This window comes from Pogoniulus pusillus, chromosome Z, assembly GCF_015220805.1.
Source record: "Pogoniulus pusillus isolate bPogPus1 chromosome Z, bPogPus1.pri, whole genome shotgun sequence".
Lineage (NCBI taxonomy): Eukaryota > Metazoa > Chordata > Aves > Piciformes > Lybiidae > Pogoniulus > Pogoniulus pusillus.
In genome coordinates, this window is record NC_087309.1 from 9,183,706 (window position 1) to 9,208,652 (window position 24,947).

Genomic DNA, 24,947 nt, shown 5'->3' on the forward strand with positions numbered 1-24,947 from the left:
TCTGTAAAGCTATCATATTTCTTAAGCCTGATGTAAACTGTAATACTGAAAAGGAATCTGTGCACTTATGCATCTCTGAGACTCATGCAACTATAAAAGAAATCTCTTTCAAAGAATACATCTGAGCCAGGGACAAAGATGGTTTTGAAGTTGTTATATGACAGATTTAAATATCTAAGCGTATCATCTTAGAATTTCCATGTAACAACTTTGAAAGATTCTGCCTTTGTCATGCGTTCTAATAGGAGAAGATTTCCATGAGTGCCATGTACTCCATTAGTCTGTCAAAATGGCACTATCCTCTTCTCTTGCAAATTGCTCTTTTTTGTTGTACACTAGTGAAGACACTTTGCATATGGTTTTGAAGTGATGTACTCTTCCTTGTAATTAGATGGCATAATTAAAATATTCTTCATATTATGTCACTGTTTCTTTTAAAGAACGGCATTTAAGTTGAGAGGACAAGAAGCTCTCAAAATAGTGACAGACTACTTTGATAGGATCATCCCTTTAGTGAATTCTCATGGCACTGAAACGCCAATAATTTTTCTTTCTTCAGAAGCACTTTAAAAGACAATCTTCCTTTTAATAATATACAGTAAATTATTTGAGAGCTTATGAAAATGATTATTGACTTTATTGTTTTCTTAGTAAAAGCAGCTTACTAAGGCCATGTAGAATCATAGAATCACAGAATTAACTAGGTTGGAATAGAGACCTCCAAGATCATCCAGTCCAACCTAGCACCCAGCCCTAATCAGTCAACTAGACCACTGCACCAAGTATATCATACAGGCTTTTCTTGAGCACCCCCAAGGATGGTGACTCCACCACCTCCCTGGGCAACCCATTCCAATGGCACATCACTCTCTCTGTCAAGAACTTCCTCCTAACATCCAGCTTAAACCTGCCCTGGCACAACATAGGAAACTTTGTGGCATTCTCAGATGACTTACACAGATAGGTGTTTTCCCATGAACAACTCACTTTTCTCTATTTGGAATTAATTCAGCAATATTGGATGGATGAAGATATCTGCTAGGCAAATACAATCTTTGTCACTTGTTAAAGTTTTCATCATTCTGCATTCGCTCTATACATTTAATTTCACTCTTCCTCTTCCCCTTTCAGATAAAGTATTACTACAAAAAATAGGTTTATCATGCTTCTGCAGAAATGCTGTTACATGGCTTCAAGGATGAGATTTCCAGATTTTCATAACCTCTGATTCAGTTTTGTTATAATGCAGACAATTTGCAAAGTTTTATCTGATGAAACATTGGTTGATACTTGTGCTACCAAGTAGAAGGAGGTGTGACCATTTCCTCATTCACCAGGTGACTGAAAGTCATTCTGCCAGCTAATCAAGCTACAAAAAGATGAATGATTATCTGAGAGAAAAGTCTGTTTCTGCTTTGAAGGAAGAGTTACTGTATCTGCCAATAATTTCTGATGAGGTCTTGAGCCTGTTTTCAGGGTTGTTGCAGAGGAGGGAAATTATTGGTGTGAGATGATATTTTTAAAAAAATATATAATTTATTAATTTTAATATTCTGAACTCTCACCACCCCCAACCACTGACTTTAAATATTAATGTCTGTTCATTAACATGGTTATGGAAGGCATCCTAGAAATAACACCAAACAGAACTCTTATTATCTAGCAAACCTTTAAACAATAGAGAGAAAGTCCCCACGGTGAAAGTGCAACCTGGGGTCAATATGCTGTTTGCCCAGCAGATGGGCCCAAGCTCTTCCTGCTCTATGGCAGAAGGCAGTAAAGAATTACAGAGCCATTTAAAGCATTTACTCACAGATTGTTATTACTTAGACAGTACCCAAAGCAGGTGCAATTCTGTTTGATTGGCTGCTGAGACTTGATTTCTCCCAGGTTACTGCTGAAAGGAGGCAGACAATCTCTGACCTTGTCCCTGGCTCCTCTGGATGACCTCCAGGACTTGTAGTCATAGCAGGAAGACTTTCAGGGGCAGTCAGGGAGCGATGTCGTGTAGTCTCAGCACGATGTCACGCTGACCACACAGGCCGATTGTGTGCAGACATTCCAGGGTCTGCTCCTGGTAATTTGCAGCAGTGGAGTTTACCAGGCAGTGATAAAGCAGCAGGCGTGCAATAGGGTGCACGGCTGCACTGGAGACTGGGCTCCATAGAGAAAGGCAGGCAGTAGGCAATACAGGCAAATAGCAGCAAGTAGTGAAGCAAAAGCAAGCAAGCAGGCACTTTGTTTACCTGTGTACCTCCTATTTATCAGATGTGGGCTGAGATTAATGGCCCCTGGAATGGCCACTTAATGACCAATCAACTTGACAGCTGGCCACCAGAATGACCAATCAACTTGACAGTTAACCAAAGCTTACCACAATAGGCCATATGGGGAGAGCATGGGCCTTGTACCCAGTAAGCCATAAGCTAGATGCATGGGCTTACACAACCGTGTTACACAACCCGGACCCTGGGCAGGCCAGACTTTATGGCGCCAGGTCTATTGTGTCCCTTTTGATAGGTAAACAGGTATAAGCCTATTTTGGGCCTATGGGCCCTCCACAACATGGGTGCTATCTGTAATACTTCTGAGTTTCACGTTAAGGTGCTAAGTACACTATTATGAAGGAAATCAAATGGGTCCTTGGCTGCAGAAACCTAGATGGAAACAAGAAAACAGCATGTGTTCTCTATTGCTCTGCTCATGGTTCATGTTGTCCCCAGCAAATCTGAGTCTTTGCCTGCCACAGTCCTCCAAGAGTAACTCTGCAAGCTTCCTGGCCTTGTCACTTCTCTATAGCTACAGGACACATCTTCTGGAGAGCTTTTTAGAAGACTATGCCTAGCAGTTCACCAAGTAGTTACTTTTAACCCCTTCAACTGCAAGGAGTGGTAGTGATGGAAAAAAATAGTACAACCTATGAAATCTGGTGTGTGTTGTTGCTTGTCTAGACTGTTTCTAGATATGGCTCTCTACTGCTGAGAAAGCTCTTCAGCAATAATAAGAAGACAATGAGTTTGAGCTGGGCATCTTCATGTATACAGAATCTATCAAGTTCAAGAAACTTGAGACTGTGTTGTCTCTAAAAAAGATGACAATAACTCAACTTGCTTCCCAATTCTATGGCAAGTTGTATGGTATAAACACCAGGGAGCTGAGCTCAAACTTCTCATGTCCAAAAGTCCTGTGCTTTTGTAATTGTCCAAGGAGACTAGAGCATGCCATTCTAAGTCTGGTCTATCTAGGGAACTTACTGTTGTGGATGGGGTATTCTGTGACCTATGCTGATCAGGCAGAGGGGAGAAATTAATTAACGTGAGAGGATATTTATAAAAACATGTATTTACTAACTTCCAATATTTCAACTCTCGCCACCCCCAACCACTGAACTTTAATATTAAAAGGATTCTTTACACTGCTATGAAGACATTCTAGGATATATATCTACAGAAAACTTATTAATAACTAGCAAGCATTTGAACTATTAACAGAGAGAGAGTTTCCCCACGGCTCAATGCCTCCTGGGGTCTTATACTGTTTGCCCAGCAAAGCTGAGCTGAAAACTGCTCTCTGCTTTATGGCAGAGGTAATAGAAATTACAGAGGCATCTACTCACAATTCTTACCAATTATTAATCACCTTCCGGGGCTGCGTCAGCCTATTGCAAGTGTTCAATTCTTCAGGGCCTCTGCCTGTGGACTTTAAGGCTGGAATCCTCCAGTGTCAGGGGAAATGGCAGGCTCTGGCCTTACTGCTGCTGGCTTCTGCTGGCTGCTCTTGATCTCCAGGTGCAGAGGCAGGATTCCGTGCAGTCTGATCATGGGTCCAACGCTTACTCCTCAGGCCGATCGAACGCAGACAAGTGGGTCTGCTCCTGGCAACCCACGGCGATGTGCACACCAGGTACTCACACAAAGGCAGGCATAAAGCTGCAAGGAAGTATGCAGACAGGCAAGCAAGCATGTGGCGGAGTCGCAAGTAATGTGGGGAAGGCTGCACGTGAGCCTGTGCACCCCTATTTATCAAATGTGGGCAGAGAGTTAATGGTCTCATAGGCCACCAGAATGACCAATCAGGTTGGCAGTCAGCCAAACCTTACCATACTAGGTAAAACCCACAGGCCTGGACTCCAAATATGGGGATCACGTGGGCCCAGCACCTGGCAGGCACAAGCTGGGCGTGTGGGGACTTACACAATCAGGTGTCCTGGGCAACTGACTTTATGGCCCCGGTCTGTTGTGCCCCTTTGTGCTCATTTACCCCTGGTGCAGGCAGAGAGACGTGTCCAGGCAGAGCAGGCATAAACAAGCCTGCTTTTGGGCCTACAGGCCCTCCACAACACTTACATCAGATCACTTACCATAATTCACTCATCTCAACTATCAGAACTGTTTTCCAGAAAAATCATCTGAAGTTCTCAATCCATTCCACATTCATAGCTGAGCTGTAAAGATGCAGCAAGAATCAGCTAGTCTCATGTCTCACAGAGGAGATATCACATAGGATACAGTAAATACACAGGTAAATTGAAATTACTTCTGTTAACAGATACACCAAGAAGAAACAGGTTTTTCAGCAGTATATTGAGAACTAGCTGTAGATGGTATCACAGTATCACAGTATCACAGTATCACCAGGGTTGGAAGAGACCTCACAGATCATCAAGTCCAACCCTTTACCACGGAGCTCAAGGCCAGACCATGGCACCAAGTGCCACGTCCAACCTTGCCTTGAACTGCCCCAGGGACGGCGACTCCACCACCTCCCCGGGCAGCCCATTCCAGTGTCCAATGACTCTCTCAGGGAAGAACTTTCTCCTCACCTCCAGCCTAAATTTCCCCTGGCGCAGCCTGAGGCTGTGTCCTCTTGTTCTGGTGCTGGCCACCTGAGAGAAGAGAGCAACCTCCTCCTGGCCACAACCACCCCTCAGGTAGTTGTAGACAGCAATAAGGTCACCTCTGAGCCTCCTCTTCTCCAGGCTAAGCAATCCCAGCTCCCTCAGCCTCTCCTCGTAGGGCTTGTGCTTAAGGCCTCTCCCCAGCCTCGTTGCCCTTCTCTGGACACACTCAAGCATCTCAATGTCCCTCCTAAACTGGGGGCCCCAGGACTGAACGCAGTACTCAAGGTGTGGTCTAACCAGTGCAGAGTACAGGGGCAGAATGACCTCCCTCCTCCTGCTGACCACACCATTCCTGATGCAGGCCAGGATGCCACTGGCTCTCTTGGCCACCTGGGCACACTGCTGGCTCATGTTCAGGCGGGTATCAATCAGTACCCCCAGATCCCTCTCTGTCTGGCTGCTCTCCAGCCACTCTGACCCCAGCCTAGAGACCTTCTGTGTCTACTGGAAATGCCAGAGCTAAATGCATGTAGATGAAGCATTACTGTAGAGAATAATGGTTATCGAAACCATCAATATAGATTATCAAACCTGGATATGTCTGAGGTACTCTCATACGTGGTGTGCTGCAGTAGAGACAAGTTTCCATGTGCTCAGGTGTGTGTCCAAACCAAGTGACACAAACAAGCATGAGTAGCAATGGCCACAGAAAGAGGGTAGCTGTTAACATCTCTTGCCATGATCTCTTACAATTATTTAATTACTTGATATTTTAAAATCTTTAGATTTTTAAAAGAAAATGTTTTCTTAAAATGGAAATGCATGCAGTTGGAATTAATTGAAAATTGCCTTTCTGAAAGGCTGAAGAGGATGAGAGACGAATTTGGATATAGGAAGTACTTTCCTGTGAGACGAATTTGGATATAGGAAGTACTTTCAAAGATAGTTGAAGTTCTATTTCACAAATAGTAGAAGCTATAAAAAATTAGACATTCCTCTGTTTAAAATAGCACATGAAAGAAAGATGATTGGGATATAAGGACAAACGTTTTCTCACTAAGGGATAGGTGAGATCAAAACACAATTATGTGGGTGGAAAGAGGGTTCTTGTGTCATAGAATCCTAGAATCCTAGAATCATAGAATCAACCAGGTTGGAAGAGACCTCCAAGATCATCCAGTCCAACCTATTACCCTGCCCTATCAATCAACTTGACCATGGCACTAAGTGCCTCATCCAGTCTTTTCTTGAAGACCTCCAGGGACGGTGCCTCCACCACCTCCCTGGGCAGCCCATTCCAATGGGAAATCACTCTCTCTGGGAAGAACTTCTTCCTAACATCCAGCCTATACCTACCCTGGCACAACTTGAGACTGTGTCCCCTTGTTATATTGCTGGTTGCCTGGGAGAAGAGGCCACCCCCTACTTGGCTACAATGCCCTTTCAGGTAGTTGTAGAGAGTAATAAGATCACCCCTGAGCCTCCTCTTCTCCAGGCTAAACAGGCCCAGCTCCCTCAACCTCTCCTCATAGGATTTGTGCTCCAGGCCCCTCACCAGCTTTGTTGCCCTTCTCTGGACATGTTCCAGCACCTCAACATCTCTCTTGAATTGAGGGGGCCAGAACTGGACACAGCACTTAAGATATGGCCTGACCAGTGCTGAGTACAGGGGCAGAATAACCTCCCTTGTCCTACTGGCCACACTGTTCCTGATGCAGGCCAGGATGCCATTAGCTCTCTTGTCCACCTGGGCACACTGCTGGCTCATCTTCAGCTTACTATCTATCAGTACTCCCAGGTCCCTTTCCTCCTGGCTGCTCTCCAGCCACTCTGTCCCCAGCCTATAGCGCTGCTTGGGGTTGTTGTGGCCAAAGTGCAGAACCCTGCACTTGGCCTTGTTAAATCTCATCCCATTACAACGCATAAAACTGTTTTCCAAGATGTGCAAATTGCTGTTACTGAGCAATAGGACAGAGGTTCAGTAGGCTTGCAATATTGAAGTCCTGGTTGGATGACATTTGACTGATGCCACAAATGAAATAACTGAAACTGAGGTAGGTGGCTTAAGCTGGCATAAGCTAGCACTTCCAAAACAAAGTTGTGCTGTGCTCCTGGTTCATTGCTACTCTCAGCACATTGTCTGCACAGATGTTCATGCAGTCACTAAACTCTTTCAGACAGTGACCTGACATTGCCCTTGATTAACGGCCCACTGGCCAGGGGGTGGTACTGTCGTGGAGGGCCTGTAGGCCCAAAAATAGGTTTATTTGTGCCTTGCCCTGCCTGGACATGTTTCTCTGCCTGCACCAGAGGTAAACATATTAAACAAGCACAGAGGGGCACAACAGACCTCGTGCCATAAAGTCTGGCCTGCCCAGGACACCTGGTTGTGTAAGACCCCCCACGGCCAGCTCGTGCCTGCCTAGTGTATGACCTGTGATTCCCGTATTTGGAAGGTCAGGCCTGTGGGTTTTGCCTATTATGGTAAGGTTTGTCTGACTGCCAACCTGATTGGTCATTCTAGTGGCCAATGGGCCGTAATTCTCAGCCCACATTTAATAAATTGGGGTGCACAGATAAACACGTGCTTGCTCCCCCATATTGCTTGCCTGTCTGCCTGCCTGCCTGTGTAAATACTTGCAGAGCTCAGTTATGCATGCCTTTCTATGATTAGCTGGTGTGTGCCATTGCCACAAGTTGCCAGGAGCCGACCCACTTGTCTGCACACAATCGGCCTGAGTAGCCAGCACTACATTGTGCTGAGACAGCACGGCATCCTGCCTCTGCACCTGAGATCCTGCCTATGTATCCCTGAAGAGAGCACCCAGAAGAATCCAGCAGCACAACCTCAGACACTATTTCCCCTGAAGCTGGAGGATTTCAGCCTCAAAATCCACAGGCAGACACCCTGAAGAATTGGACACTCCTATAGGCTGTGACGTAGCCCCAGAGGGTGATTATTGATTAAGCAGAAATTGTGAGTAAATGCTTTAATGCCTCTGTAATTTCTATTGCCTCTGTCTAGAGCAGAAAGAGCTTTCAGCCCACCTGCTGGGCAAGTAGTATATGACCCCAAGTGGCATTAAGCCATGGGGAAAATCTCTCTCTGATAATAGTTTGAATGCATGCTACTTATTATAATAGTTAATGTTTTATATATTCCCATAATGTCTTCATAACTATGTAGAACAAATATTAATATTAAAGTTCAGTGGTTGGGGGTGGCAAGAGAGTTGAAAATATTGAAGTTAATAAATATATATTTTTATCAAATATCCTCTCACATCAATTAATTTCTCCCCTCCGCCACAATTGGTGTAGGCAGCAGAATACCCCTCCACGACAGCTATATACTACATTACTAGAAAACTTAACCACAAAAACCTAAACAGAGATGAGAAAATCACAGCTGCTTGAGGTGAAAAGGGTTGCTTTATGGAGTAACACAAAGACACCTGCACCTCAAAGGGCTTTAGTCATGTGCAAAATTGAGAACTACAGATTCATATGTTGGGTACAGTAATATTAAATGCAGTGATTCCATAGAATTGTCTGAATATTATACACTGGTGTCCTGGAGTCCTGTATACTCCTAAATTCCATCCCCTCTGCAGTTTGAATGGGAGAGAAAAAGGCATGCAAAGACCTGTTTCCACCCCCTGCCCTGCAGGCATGAAGGGGGGGAACAAAGGGGCCCTTCCATCATGACAGGTGCCCCCCATGCAGTGCCTGCACTGGAATCAGACTGGGGTTTGGCTGTGGTCTTCATGCCTAGGAAGTGGCAACTCTGCTCTCTGAAATACACGTTCTTGATTGGGGTCAGTGTGGTGGAGGGGCAGCAGCCCCAAAACTGAGGCTTCTCTATGCCTCTACATGCCTGGACATGTTTTTCTGCCAAGGACCTATGGCAGTAAACAGATTGTGTAACACACACACCCAGTCCGTGTACCCCGGGGGTCCACCCAGGTAATCCCCTATTGGGAGGGTCCAGGCAAACAGTACTGCCTATTAAGGTAAGGTTTGGCTTACTGCCAACCTGATTGGTCACTTTAGATGGCCAAATGAGCCATGAATCTCAGCTCAGAGTCTATAAAGAGAGATGCAAAGGAGCACCACGTGTTCAGAGTGTTCAGAGTGTTCAGCTGTTCGGACTCAGCTCTCTGATCCATATAGTAGCACCCTGATGCCCTGATCTGCTTGCATGGCCTAGACACAGAGTCAGGCCCTTACTCACTCTCTTGCAAACATTACTGAGGCTCAGCCCTCTTGCACTGATCTCAAGGTGCAGTTAAGCTGTCTGTGAACCCTTTGAGAAGCAGAGCGCCTGCACGCCTGCACTTCATACATATATGGGGAGCTGAGAGCCCCTGCCTAAGCCTAGAGCAGCCGTACACACTGGCTGCTATCCTGCATTTATCTACGGAGCTCAAGTCTCCCTGCAGCCTGGCATATACTGCTTATCAGCTGTCCTGTAAGCCTGGAAAAATCTAGGCCCAGCAGACCCTTTCCAGATAGTCTGCAAACCTACAAACACAGCCTGATAGCTGTACAGATGACAAATCCTTCTCCTGCACCTGGAAACCCTGCCAGCTGATCACCCCTGGACACACACAGCATCCAGAAGAAGCAGCACCAAGTCAGAGACCACTTCACACCAGGAGAGAAGGTCAGAGAAATCCTGTTTACCCCAGAGACTGGGAACACTTATCATTTCTCTGCAAGCTGGGACAGACTCCAGCTTCACCAAGACCCGAATGCTGGGCACACGCTGTGACACAATCCCAGGAGGGTGATTAATGATTAATACTTAAGAGCAACACACTTAAGCAAGCTTTAATTGCTTTGTCAAATAAGTTACCTCTGTCTTAAGAGCAGACACAGTTTCAGCCCTTGCTGGGCTAGTTGTTAAGAGGCATTAAGCCTAAGGGAATCTTTCTCTCTGTCTATAGTTGTTGATAATTTGATATTTCCATTTAATAATCCAATCCCTGTGAATATATCCCAAGCTGTTTTCATAATCTTGCACATAACGAACCTGATTTCATAGTGGTTGGGGGTGGTACACATTTGTAAATATAAATTTTAATAAATAATTTAATAAAAAATGAATACTGCCTCAAATTAATTTCTCAGCTCCCCCTAACAGAGGAGGAATAAGAGAAACCCCTCCACGACAGTCAGATATTTGGAAGAACAGTTATGTACAAATCATACATTTGAATTTTTGAGAGGAGTGAAAATACCTGTGCAGAAACACCTGTGCAGGGGCTGTGGAGTCTTCCTCTCTGGAGATATTCAAGACTTGCCTGGACGTGTTCCTGTGTGACCTGGTATAGGCGATCCTGCTCTGGCAGACGCGTAGGACTGGATGAGCTTCCAGCCCCCAACTGTGATTCTGTGATCTAGGTAGGCATTTTGGAAATGAACATGAGATTCAGAAACTACTAAACTCTGAAGATTCCAGGTTGAAAGAATGCTCTCAGCTTGCCTGAGGGAAAATAATGGTGGGACTATTAGTGGTGGGACTATAGCTTTTCACTTTGATGAAAGTGAAAGGAAATGTAATACAGAAGCCTTTCACGAGGTCAAGTATTTTGTTTCCTGCAGGCTTAAAACAAAGGGATATACCTGGATGAAAAGAACAATAACAGAAACTGCAAAGCTTCAAAGACACACCAGTGAGTGTGTGTGATTACAGCAACGCTTTACTTTCACAGCCTTTGCAGATGATGTCTTACGCGTTGTAAAGAAGTACATGGAGCATCAAAAAAGTATTTTCACCATTTCTAATCTCCTTACTACAACACCTTCTAGCTGCAAGGTGTGAAACTAAGAATACAGTTCTAAGGAGTCAGATTTGTATGGAAATTGCCACCTATTCCCTCCTAAAAGCCAGCTGCCTTTTGCAAATCAGAATAGAAACCTATGTTTTCCTTTCACTCTGTGGAAAAGAAGAGTAAGAGTTAAGTTGTATTTTTAGAGAGAAGAGAACCTTCCACACAGAAAGTGAGTATTTTTTTCCAAGCACTTGAACAAATATGAGAGCAGATACTGATTTTAAAATGCTAAAGCAAACTCTGAAAAGGGGAGCAAGCTTTCATGGGTTTAGCCACTTGAATCTGCAGATGAGTGTTCAATACCATGCTGCTGTTGTGCCAGCTTTACAATGAAAGTGCTGGCTGGAGCCGAGTATCATGGGTCTTGGTGTTCAGACTGTAACATGAGAGGCTTCCCTGTTTCCTGTTGCTGCATCCAGATTCCGGTTTTAGGGGTTTGGACTTTTCCACCTGGCTTGCTGCCAGCTTGGAGACTGGAGTCACTGGCTTCTGCTTCTGCTTTGGCTGTGTTTTTCTGCAAAACAGGCTGTGGTTATAGTACACCATCTCATTAAACTCCTTTATCTGTATCCAGGCTGTTGTTTGCTTGTTAATTTCCACAGAATCACAGAATATCAGGAGCCAGAAGGGTCTTCCAAAAACCATCCAGTCCAACCCCTCCACCAGAACAGGATCACCTATAGCAGATTACACAGAAAAGCATCCAGATGGGTTTTGAATATCTCCAGAGAGGGAGACTCCACAATCTGCACCCCGGGCAGCCTGTTCCAGTGTTCTTTCACACTTACAGGGGAAAAAAAAATCCTCCTCGTGTTTACATGAAACTTCTTACACCTCAACCTTCCCTCCCTCTCTGGTGTGTGTGGCTTGTGAGAATGGGCTGTCTTAAACCAGAACAAGAGCAAAGCTTCAGTAATTCTAAGGAATCAATACAAATAAGTTACTTTGACCCATAGCAGAAATGAAATTGATTCAGCTGCTTCTACTGTGTATATTTTTAATTTCTGAGTTGAGATCTGAAGACAGCATCTTCTTGTTGGCTTTAGTTGGAGGTCTCTTCCAACCTGGATGAGTCTATGATTCTGTGATTCTCCAGCACAAAGATTCAAGGAGCAAAATATAGTAGCAAGTGTAACATAAATGAAAACAATATGGTTGAAGAGATATGTAAGCATTGTATTTCTTAGTGAAATAAAACACTGGTCTCTTCTCACAGGTAAATAGTGATAGAACAAGAGTTCTATCCTCAAAGTGCAACTGAGTAGGTTTAGACTGGACAATGGGAAACATTTTTTTCAGGGCAAGAGTGCTCAGGCTTTGGAATGGGCTGCCCAAGGAGGTGGTTGCATCACCAACCATGAATGTGTTTAAAAGTTGTTTGGGAGTGGTGCATGGGGATAATGTTTAGACTGCAACTTGTACAGTAGGGTTATTGGTTGGCGTTCACGATCCTGAGGGTCTTTTCCAACCAGAATGTTTCTGTGATTCTGTGAAATCACTCATTCCCAACACTTAGGGTAACAATTTCATTGGTTTCTCAGTTGAGAAGCTGCCATGCCTGTTAGCCTTACAAGCTTGTTTCAGTACTAAGAGTGGAGATGTTTGGAGTGCAAGAGATCATAGAATCATAGAATCAGCCAGGTTGGAAGAGACCTCCAAGATCATCCAGTCCAACCTAGCACCCAGCCCTAACCAATCAACTAGACCATGGCACTAAGTGCCTCATCCAGGCTTTTCTTCAAGACCTCCAGGGACGGTGCCTCCACCACCTCCCTGGGCAGCCCATTCCAATGCAAATCACTCTCTCTGTGAAGAACTTCTTCCTAACATCCAGCCTATACCTACCCCGGCATAACTTGAGACTGTGTCGCCTTGTTCTATTGCTGGTTGCCTGGGAGAAGAGGCCACCCCCCACCTGGCTACAATGTCCCTTCAGGTAGTTGTAGACAGCAATAAGATCACCCCTGAGCCTCCTCTTCTCCAGGCTAAACAGGCCCAGCTCCCTCAACCTCTCCTCATAGGGTTTGTGCTCCAGGCCCCTCACCAGCTTTGTTGCCCTTCTCTGGACATGTTCCAGCACCTCAACATCTTTCTTGAATTGAGGAGCCCAGAACTGGACACAGCACTCAAGGTGTGGCCTGACCAGTGCTGAGTACAGGGGCAGAATAACCTCCCTTGTCCTACTGGCCACACTGTTCTGATGCAGGCCAGGATGTCATTGGCTTTCTTGGCCACCTGGGCACACTGCTGCCTCATCTTCAGCTTACTATCTATCAGTACCCCCAGGTCCCTTTCCTCCTGGCTGCTCTCCAGCCACTCAGTCCCCAGCCTATAGCACTGCTTGGGATTATTGTGGCCAAAGTCCAGAACCCTGCACTTGGCCTTCTTCAGTCTCATCCCTTTGGCCTCTGCCCACCCATCCAGCCTGTCCAGGCCCCTCTGCAGGGATCTCCTACCTTCCAACAGATCAACACCTGCTCCTAGCTTGGTGTCATCTGCAAACTTACTGATGCTGGACTCAATGCCTTCATTTAGATCATCAATAAAAATATTGAACAGGACTGGGCCCAGCACTGATCCTTGGGGAACACCACTAGTGACAGCTGCCAACTGGATGTGGCACCATTCACCACCACTCTCTGAGCTCTGCCATCCAGCCAGTTCTTGATCCAGCACAGAGTGAATCTCTCCAAACCATGAGCTGCCAGCTTGTCTAGGAGCTTCTTGTGGCAGACAGTGTCAAAGGCTTTGCTGAAGTCCAGGTAGACTACATCCACAGCCTGCCCCACATTCACCAGGCAGGGAACCTGATCATAAAAGGAGATCAGGTTGGTGAGGCAGGACCTGCCCTTCCTAAACCCATGCTGGCTGGGCCTGATCCCTTGGCCATCCTGTAGGTGCTTTGTGATGACACCCAGGATTACCTGTTCCATGACCTTGCCTGGCACTGAGGTCAGGCTCACAGGTCTGTAGTTTTCTGGCTCCTCCTTACGACCCTTCTTGTGAATGGGTATCACATTGGCCAGCTTCCAGTCTTCAGGGACCTCTCCAGTGAGCCAGGACTGCTGATAAATGATGGAGAGTGGCTTGGCTAGCTCAGCTGCCAGCTCTCTCAGCACCCTAGGGTGGATCCCATCCGGTCCCATGGACTTGTGAGGATCCAAATGACGCAGCAGGTCCCTTAGTGCTTCCTCATGGATTAGAGGGGGACTGTACTGGTCCCTGACTCCATTCACCACTTGAGAAGTCCAGCATCAGATCTTTCTTAAGTCTTGCTTGTATCATAAAACACACTGAGATTAAAGTGGACTCATCTAAAACAACCTGTCCAAAATGAGACATTTAAATGTTTGTAAGACTTTAGTTACTTCACAACATACTGGAAAACCAGAATTCTTTCCATTACTAATGGTTGAGCAATGGCACAAACAAGCTGTGGTAAGAACTGACATCCCAGGGTGTCATTGATGGGTCAGGATAATGCTAATGTATCTCTACTAGATGCATCTCATAGTCCTAAATATCAGATTCATTATGTGGGATTCACCTGTGCATGATAAACAAAACTCCACCAAGAGAAAAACAAGCTTTCCTATACAACATCTATCAGCTTTGCCTGCTGGCAAAATAGTAGGTAAAGTTATTAGAATTTTTCTGCCTTTCTTGGCCTGTGATGATTCTTTCTGTAATACATATTCACAGCATGGCTACAGTTTGGACTTCACTTGTCTGTGTTTGCTTGTGGACTCCCAACACATACTTTTGTTTGTGCAGTGGATGTTGCCAGGATGTCTGAGTGCTAACTGTAATCTACATCTAGTTGTCAATTTTTGTTACTTAGCATTTCTAGAAGAAATATTTATATTCCTTCTCCATCTTTTCCTCTGCAGGATTTAAGAAAGCAGAGGTGAAAATTAAGGCTGGCATTTACAAATAAAAGGGCAAGTGGCTTTTGCTGGCACTGTAGGAAAATAATCATCAAGAAGTTCACAAGTGTACAACACAAAAACTGAAAAAATATGTGCTGGTTGGGCAGCTGGGGCATTTACAACATCTTTCTAATAGATTCAAAATCTTATTAATCTGAATGAGAGACTGCCAGTGCCAAGTGGTGTCCCTCAGGGGTCAGGGCTGGGAGCAGTGCAGTTTAACATCTCTGTCAGCAACATGGACAGAGGAATCAGTGCACCCTGAGCAAGTTTGCAGATGACACCAAACTTGTGTGGTACAGTTGACTTTCTAGAGGGAAGGGATCCATCCAAAGGGGACCTGGACAGGCTGCAGAGGTAGGCCCAGGACAACCTCATGAAAATCAACCAGACCAAGTGGAAGATACTGCACCTGGGTAGGGGCAATCCCAAGCACGTCTGCAGGCTGGGTTGCTGGAAAGAAGGCCTGAGGAAAAGGACCTGGGGGTCTGGAGTGATGAAAAGCTCAACATGAACTGACAGTTTGCACATGCAGCCCAAACAGCAACTGAGTGCTGGGCTGCAGCAAAAGCAAGCGTGGCCAGCAGGGCAAGAGAGGAGATTCTGCCCCTTTACTCTGCTCTTGTCAGACCCCAGATGGAGTATTGTGTGCAGTTCTGGAGCTCCCAGCACAAGAAGGACATGGAACTCCTGGCTGCCACAAGAAGCTCCTAGCCAAGCTGGCAGCTCATGGTTTGGACAGACTCACTCTTTATTGATGACCTGGACGAGGGGATTGAGTCCAGCATCAGTAAGTTTGCAGATGACACCAAGCTAGGAGCAGGTGTTGATCTGTTGGAAGGTAGGAGAGCCCTGCAGAGGGACCTGGCCAGGCTGGATGGGTGGGCAGAGGCCAATGGGATGAGATTGAACAAGGCCAAGTGCAGGGTTCTGCACTTTGGCCACAACAACCCCAAACAGTGCTATATGCTGGGGACAGAGTGGCTGGAGAGCAGCCAAGAGGAAAGGGACCTGGGGGTACTGATAGATAGTAGCTGAAGATGAGGCAGCAGTGTGCCCAGGTGGCCAAGAGAGCCAATGGCATCCTGGCCTGCATCAGGAACAGTGTGGCCAGTAGGACAAGGGAGGTTATTCTTCCCCTGTACTCAGCACTGGTCAGGCCACACCTTGAGTGCTGTGTCCAGTTCTGGGCTCCTCAATTCAAGAAGGATGTTGAGGTGCTGGAACATGTCCAGAGAAGGGCAACAAAGCTGGTGAAGGGCCTGGAACATAAACCCTATGAGGAGAGGCTGAGGGGGCTGGGCCTGTTTAGCCTGGAGAAGAGGAGGCTCAGGGGTGATCTTATTACTGTCTACAACTACCTGAAGGGGCATTGTAGCCAGGTGGGGGGTGGCCTCTTCTCCCAGGTAACCAGCAACAGAACAAGGGGACACAGTCTCAAGTTGTGCCAGGGTAGGTATAGGCTGGATGTTAGGAGGAAGTTCTTCCCAGAGAGAGTGATTGGCATTGGAATGGGCTGCCCAGGGAGGTGGTGGAGTCACTGTCCCTGGAGTTCTTCATGAAAAGCCTGGATGAGGCACTTAGTGCCATGGTCTAGATGACTGGCTAGGGCTGGGTGCTAGGTTGGACTGGATGATCTTGGAGGTCTCTTCCAACCTGGTTGATTCTATGAACTGTTGGAGCGAATCCAGAGGAGGCCATGAAGATGCTGATAGGGCTGCAGCAGCTCTGCTGTGAGGACCCAAGAGTTGGAGATTTTCAGCCTGGAAAAGATAAGGCATTGAGGAGACCTTATAGTGGTTTCCCAAGGCAGCTGCAGGAAGGCTGGAGAGTGACTATTGACAAGGTCTTGTAATGACAAGAGGTAACGAGTTTAAACTTGAAGAGGGCAGATTTAAACTAGATGTTAGGAAGAAGTTCTTTTCAGTGAGGGTGGTGAAACACGCGCAGCTTGCCCAGGGAGGTTGTGGATGCTCACAGGATCACACAGCAGACGTTCAAGGATAGGTTGGATGAGGCCTTGAGTGACCTGTTTTAGTGTGTATAGGGTTAACACTCCTGGGGGAGTAACCCTGAACCTGACCCTAGGGGTCTTGGCCCCTCCCCAGGGGTGGGCCACACTCCAGGTGATGGTAAGCCCACTGCCCCCACTTCCTGTGGTATAAAAGAGAGAGGGTCAGGTTTAGGGTTACTCCTCCAGGAGTGTTAACCCTATACATAGTGTGAGGTGTCTCTGCCTATGGCAGGAGGTTGGAACTGGATGATCTTTGAGGTTCCTTCCAAACTAAACCGTTCTATGACTCTATGAACGAAATCCAAGCATTTAAATTAGCACATCCTGCAAGTGGATTTGGCCATGTGGCTCAACCTGATTAAAGCTCAGTATCTCTTTCTTCTGGGCTCTAAATTCAAAATCTATTAAAAAAACAGCCATGGGCTACCACCCATCAAGTGAGTCTTCAAGTAGTGCTTACTGTATAAATTCTGGATCTTGTGCAAACCTCTTCCATATCTCCCCCAATTCTCTCACTCTTACACACACTATATATCCTTTTCTGTCACATTTTCCATAAGTCTTTTTCTAGTTACAGCTACACGTTTCCTTTATGGTGTGAAGAGGAAATCTCTGGCAACTGCAGAAAAAAGAAAATAAAATGCAAAGGAAAATAAAAATAAAAAGAAGAAGAAAAATGAAAATAAAAAGAAAAAGAAAAAGGAAATGAAAAAGAGAAAGAAAAAGAAAAAGAAAAAGGAAATGAAAAAGAGAAAGGAAAAGAAAAAGGGAAAGAAAAAGAAAAAGAGAAAGAGAAAGAAAAAGAAAAAGAAAAAGAAAAAGAAAAAGAAAAAGAAAAAGAAAAAGAAAAAGAAAAAGAAAAAGAAAAAGAAAAAGAAAAAGAAAAAGAAAAAGGGAAAGAAAAAGAAAAAGAGAAAGAAAAAGAAAAAGAAAAAGAAAAAGAAAAAGAAAAAGAAAAAGAAAAAGAAAAAGAAAAAGGAAAAGAAAAAGAAAAAGGAAAAGGAAAAGAGAAAGAAAAGGAAAGAAAAAGAAAAAGGAAAAAGAAAAAAGAAAATTAGAAAGAAAAAAGAAAAAAGAAAAAGAAAAAGGAAAAGAAAAAGAAAAAGAAAAAGAAAATGAAAAAGAAAAATGAAAATAAAAATAAAAAGGAAAAGAAAAAGAAGAAGGAAAAGGAAAAGGAAAAGAGAAAGAAAAGGAAAGAAAAAGAAAAAGAAAAAAGAAAAAATTAGAAAGAGAAAAGAGAAAAGAAAAAAGGAAAAGAAAAAGAAAAAGAAAAAAGAAAAAGAAAAAGAAAAAGAAAAAGAAAAAGAAAAAGAAAAAGAAAAAAGAAAAAATTAGAAAGAGAAAAGAGAAAAGAAAAAAGAAAAGAAAAAAGGAAAAGAAAAAGAAAAAGAAAAAAGAAAAAGAAAAAGAAAAAGAAAAAGAAAAAGAAAAAAAAAGGAAAAGAAAAAGAAAAAGAAAAAGAAAAAGAAAAAGAAAAAGAAAAAGAAAAAGAAAAAGAAAAAGAAAAAGAAAAAGAAAAAGAAAAAGAAAAAGAAAAAGAAAAAGAAAAAGAAAAAGAAAAAGAAAAAGAAAAAGAAAAAGAAAAAAGAGAAAAGAAAAAAGAGAAAAGAAAAAAGAAAAATGAAAAAAGAAAAGAAAAAGAAAAAGAAAAAGAAAAAGAAAAAGAAAAAGAAAAAGAAAAATGAAAATAAAAATAAAAAGGAAAAGAAAATTAAAAAGAAAAAGAAAAAGAAAAAGAAAAAATATTAAAAAAATGGAAAAAGAAAAGACACATTGTCCTGTTATATGGTGACAGGTCTCCATTCAGTGTTCCTGCAACACATTACAATAGTAACAGGACATGTTGCTAGAAAGTTTTTCCAGTGGTCCTTAGGACACTGCCTTGAATGTTCAACCCTTATAGGGGCTGCTAGAGTGCATACTTCCTGTCTTAGATAAAAGAGATAGTTATCTGACATGAGCAGGTTTTTCTGTAATGTTCCATAGTGAAAGCAGTTTTGTAGTGAGACCACGGCAGTTCTCCAAGATGGTGCTCTAGATTTCTACACAGGTGGCTGTAGTGGGGAGCTCCAAACTCCTTTCATCCTCCTTCCCAGATTGGGCAAGAACAAGAAGGGTTGTCTAAGTTTAATTAAGCTATATTGATAGCATGGGAGAGTGTTAAAAGTGCAGCTCTTAAACTCTTACTCAAATAACCTTCAAAGTAAGAGTCCTCTAAGAGAAGTGGTGATTCTGCCATGATTACAAGGAGAAACTGGGAATGATGAACAGTATTAAGGAACTTAAACATCAACTGGTACTCCAAATAAAGTGGTTAAAATATGTCATCCTTAAGGCTACAGGTAGAGGGTTTTTTTAGGTTTAAAATATTTGTTTTGAAGAGAATTACCTAGGAAGGGCTTAGAATCATAGAATCAACCAGGTTGGAAGAGACCTCCAAGATCATCCAGCCCAACCTATCACCCAGCCCTATCCAATCAACTAGACCATGGCACTAAGTGCCTAATCCAGGCTTTTCTTGAACACCTCCAGGGACAGCGACTCTGCCACCTCCCTGGGCAGCACTTTCCAATGGCAGTCACTCTTTTTGTGAAGAACTTCCTCCTAACATCCAGCCTAGACCTGCCCTGCTACAATTTGAGACTGTGTTCCCTTGTTCTGTTGCTGGTTGCCTGGCTTCTGGGTGTAGATTTAGCTCAGAAGCTTGTGAGATCCTATATATTCCTGATCCTGCTACCTATACTCCTGCTACATTTATTGTAGGTTTTCTGAACCATTCTCTGGTTTGAAGGGTAGTCCCAAGAGGTACACAGACTCAAACCTGAGCTACCTTAGCAGTTGTACTAACCGCTGCTGGACATGCATAGCTCACCCCAAAAGTTCTAGACTTGCAGCCATAGGTGTACTGTATTTGTTCATTGCTCTAAGTGTCAGCTAACTTTCCTTTCCCGTTGTCCCCACTATCTCTCTTACTAACATCTAACCTTTGGCACCCTCCTCTGTTCGTACTGTGGGTATGACCCAAACTCTGCAAGGACGGTGTTTGGAAAGAATTGTTCTTACGTATGAGAGAATCAGGGCAATGTTTCTGACTAGTAAATCTTGTGAAGTTCTTACTAAGTTTCTCATTCAGGTGAGAGACAGTTTACATGGAAAGAACAGTGTACAATGCAAAGTGGAGACTTAATGGTCTACTGTGTGTATCATAGCTTTAGGTGTCCAGGCTATACAAAACCTGACACATACTTTAGAAAAATTGAGTGCTTCAGGGTAGCAAACTGTAAATAGTATTATCGTTTTCTAGGAAGCTGTAAATAGTACTAGAACTTTCTCCTCCAAAAAGACTTAGAAAATCGTAATAAAGCAGCTCCTGTCAGGCTCAACTAATGCGGTATCAACTGCATTTAGGGGCATCTTACTCTCCTGTTCCAGGTGGATTCCAATCCACTTTAACTGTCCAATACTGCACTCTAGAGGTGAGAGAGCTAAAGGTAAGACAACTTTGGAAGATTAAAAGTGAGAAAGTAGTTGCATCTGCCAGCATTTTCTCATTGCAGTGTGTTCTGAAGATGCCCTATTTTGACTTAAACATCAAGTGGTGGAGAATTACAGCTAGACCACATGTTTCTGAATGCCTTTCTTCTTTTTTTCCTGTCCTCACCACATAGTCTTTCTTGGAGATCAAATTGTGCTGAGTTAAGCTGAAATGCAGGAGTAGCTTGCAGCCCAGTCAAATTCACCTTCCAGTTACAGTAAATTTTCGTTACTGTGCTGGACATGGCACTGCAGACTGCTTGTAGGCCTTGCTTGAACATGGTACTAGTGTGTGCAAGCTGTCTGCAAACCTACTGCAGCCTGTGCTGATTCTGAGTGTCAGACGACCCTTCTGGAATCTGAATTTGCCTGTGCCACCCCCACACGCCACGGGAGCGTACGGTTTGCACATGCTGCAACTAGTGGCTGAGTGGAACTTTCTGATGGATGTGAATTCAGCTTGCACAAAAGATGGTTTCAGATCACAGAGCGCAGCACACCAAACATAACCCAGCAACATTCTCAGCGCCTTCCTCTCACTGCAACTGAGGGTTTAGCGAGCTCTGGTATTAGCCTCTCTCAGTGACAGAAAAAGTCTAACGTGAAAGCAGTGCTTTTAGTAAGTTAAACAGTAATCATTGTTCAAGGGGCAGATCAGGTGGTTGTGGGGGTAGATTTCTGTTCCCGAATCTTCAATTCATGGTGTGACCATTTTCTCAGCTGCTTTCTCACCTTTTGGAAAATTCTTTCATGAGATGGAAGATAATATCTAAAAGCAAGACATCAGCATTGCTGTGATTCTCTCCCTCCCTGAGCTCCTTCTCTCCTGATTCTCTCTGACAAGCATACTTACATTGTACGAAGCTTACAGTCATTCTCATTATCTGACTTTCTTTTGATTGATAAACCTTTTTCCAAAAACTCCTGTCTGTCTGTACAAAGTAAGTACTCAGTATCAGGCTTTGGGAGCCCTGCAGACCTGTGAATGGAATGTAATTTCCATCCTCACTGATAGCACACTATTTCTGTATCTTATCTTACTAAATTTATACTGCGTGCCCACAAATTAACGTTTCTTAAGTTTCAGCAAGAGGTCCCAGCTGGGTTTCTGAGCCTTATTAATTATATTACCATATATGTCACCATACTGAGACTAGGAAGAGTTTAATCTCTGTAATAGTAACTTTCGTATAGAATCATAGAATGACAGAACAGTTTAGGTTGGAAGAATGTCAAAGATCATCCAGTTCCAACCCCCCACCATAGGCAGGGACACCTCTCAATAGAACAGGTCTCTGAAGGCCTCATCCAACCTATCCATGAACAGCTCCCTGGTGTTTAAACTCATCACCTCTTCTCTTGTCATTACAAGACCTTGTCAATGGTCCTTTTCCAGCCTTCCTGTAGGTGCCCTTCAGATACTGGAAGGCTACTACAAGATCTCCTCAAAACCTTCACTTCTCCAGGCTGAAGAGCCCAAACTCTTGCAGTCTGTCCTTATAGCAGAGCTGCTATGAGCATCTTCATGGCCTTCTTTGGACTTACTCTAACAGTTCCATGTCCTTCTTGTGCTGGGAGCTCCAGAACTGTGCACAGTACTCCAGCTGGGGTCTGACAAGAGCAGAGTAAAGGGGCAGAATCCCCTCCCTTGCCCTGCTGGCCACACTTGCTCTTGCTGCAGGCCAGCACACAGTTGCTGTTTGGGCTGCATGTGCAAACTGTCAGTTCATGTTGAGCTTTTCATCACCCCAGACCCCCAGGTCCTTTTCCTTAGGGCTGCTCTCAGCCATTTGCCACCCAGCCTGGATTTGTGCTTGGGATTTCACCAACCTAGGATCATACATGGGAAAATAGTTGGTTTCTTTTGAAGCCATTACACGATTCAAATAACTGTGGGGCTTTTGTCATAAACTGATACTCCTGTAGTCCCAATATAAGAAGTCTAGAGCTTCCTACTGTTATGGTTGGTTTTGAGTCAATGTCTTCTTTTTCTCAACTGACCTGAATGATTTCAAATGGACATCAAGACTGTCTAGAGGATGATTCTGCATACGATCCTATTTTCTAAATTGTAGTAGTTCTGTCTTTCTTAGAATGATCTTCTTACAAGCCTGCCTCCACACAGCATTTCTTTGTTTACCCAAGTCTGAAATTTTATTTACTCTGCAGACAAATTACATTGACTTAGGAGCTCAGTCTCAGTATTGTAAGAATAAACATAATTTCTGAAATGTCCGACTCATTTTAGCCACCAATTTCTCTGTAGTTCTTTCCTCGCTGTTTTTGATCAACACTTTTAGTCAGCTGCATATCAGCTTCATTAGATTTAACTGAATGGTCAGCTCTATAATGATTCCAGTTTTGGGCTTCTTTTATACGGCAGTATTTGCATACAGAAGTTTGGAAGACTTGCACATTACAGTTAGTTGAACACATTGTCCTCCCCAAAAAAATACACTGAAATGGCATAACTATAGTTCATCACAGAGAGAGTGGTTTGCCATTAGGATGGGCTGCCCAGGAAGGTGGTGGAGTCACTGTCACTGGAGGTGTTCAAGAAAAGATTGGATGAGGCACTTAGTGCCATGGTCTAGTTTATTGGCTGGGTTGGACTGGATGATCTTGGAGGTCTCTTCCAACCTAGCTGATTCTATGATTCTCTGATTATCTTTCTCCTTCTAGACCCTCAGCATTACACACTACCTCAGAGTAGAAATTCAGTGAGTTGGAATCAGCAGGAATTGTTACTGATGCTCTAATCTGTTTATATCAATTCCTCCAGATTGCCCTCTTTTGCATAGTTTGTTGGCTCCTTGGTATATTGATATGCAGTACAGATTCTTTTCTATGGAAAGCAGAGTGATGAAAGTGTTGAATAATTGAGAATGTATCTTGAGTTTTATAAAAAGGGGTTTTAATAAGAAAGTTTGTTTTAGAGATCACTATTTTGTCCTAAACATGCATTGTAAAATCAAGCTTATCACATTGCCCTCTGGCGGTACGAATCGGTAGTTTAAAATGGGTTTTTACATTGTAAGGAAAACACTGCCTTGATGAATTAAACAGGGAAAAACATAGTGCAGTGGTGATATTACATTCCAATATCAATATTAAATAAAACAGGAATTTGTGCTGTCATGGAATGCACCATCATTCAACTGATAGAAATTAGTTTCATTGGAACAATTGCAAAAGTAGAATCATAGAATCAACCAGGTTGGAAGAGACTTCCAAGATCAGCCAGTCCAACCTATCCCCCAGCCCTATCCAGTCAACTAGACCATGGCACCGAGTGCCTCATCCATTCTTGTCTTGAACACTCCCAGGGATGGTGACTATAACCACCTCCCTGGGCAGCTCATTCCAATGCCAATCACTCTCTCTGGCAAAAACTTCCTCCTAACATCCATCCCAGACCTCCCCTGGCACAACTTGAGACTGTGTCCCCTTGTTCTATTGCTGGTTGCCTGGGAGAAGAGACCAACCTCCACCTGGCTACAACCTCCCTTCAGGTAGTTTGAAATAAGCTGTAGTGATTTTAACTGTCCTAGAAAATTCCAGTAGATATTTTTTCTAGATATTTTCCAGTATAATGTTTTAAAAGGCAGACTTTAAAGGACAAGATAATAAGAATATTTGCCCTTGCTGATAAGAGTGAACAACACACTTTGGAATGTGTCACTTGTAGCCAAATAGCATGTACCTTTCACACATCCCACAATTAAACAATCTTGATTATAAAACAAGATCTTGAAGATTAACTTGAAGACTAACATTTAGTAGGGTTTAACATTGAAGACTGTTCAGTCTTGAAGAATCATAGAATCATAGAATTAACCAGGTTGGAAGAGACCTCCAAGATCATCCAGTCCAACCTAGCACCCAGCCCTGTCTAGTCAACCAGACCATGGCACTAAGTGCCTCATCCAGGCTTTTCTTGAACACCTCCACTCCACCACCTCCACGGGCAGCCCATTCCAATGGGAAATCACTCTCTCTGTGAAGAACTTCCTCCTAACATCCAGACTATACTTCCCCCAGCACAACTTGAGACAAGTGCAGGGTTTTGTACTTTCAAAATCTGTCTGGATGCATTCTTATGTGGTCTACCCTAGGGGATCCTGCTTTTGGCAGGGGGAGTTGGATTGGATGATATCTGGAAGTTTCTTCCAACCTCTAACACTCTGAGGTTCTGCGATTCTGTAATTCCTCCTGCTTGTTGTCCATGCTGCATGCATTTATATAGATACATTTTGGCTGGGCTAATGATCCTGCAACCTTTTTGGAGGGAGAAGCCCAGATTCCCTCTAGATAGTTCTCAGATGCTTCAATAGTCACCATCTTACCAATTCTCATGTCTTTACTGATGCATGGGTGATCATTCCTCACCTCCACTGAGATGGCTGACTGAAGACCACACTGTCCCACGGGAACTGGCATACTGCTCCCAGACTCCTTTCTAATAAGCCTGGTTTCATCCTCATTTCTTTTTGAGTCTAGCTTAATGTCCTGGAGTCCTGTATACCCCTAAATTCCTCTCTTGCCATGGCTTGAATGGGAGGGGGAAAGCCGCCTGGTTCCCCCTCCACCTCGCCTGCCCTGCAGGCGTGAAGGGGGTGAGCAAAGGGGTCCTGCCCGCACAAGGAGTGCCCTGTGCAGTGCCCGTGCTGGAATCAGGCTGGGATTGGCTATGCTCTTTCATGCCTAAGGTGTGGTAATTCTGCCCTTTGTCTAGAGAGGATATAAATATTGGGGGGCTTCCCACCTTTGGGGGTTCCCACCTTGGAGTT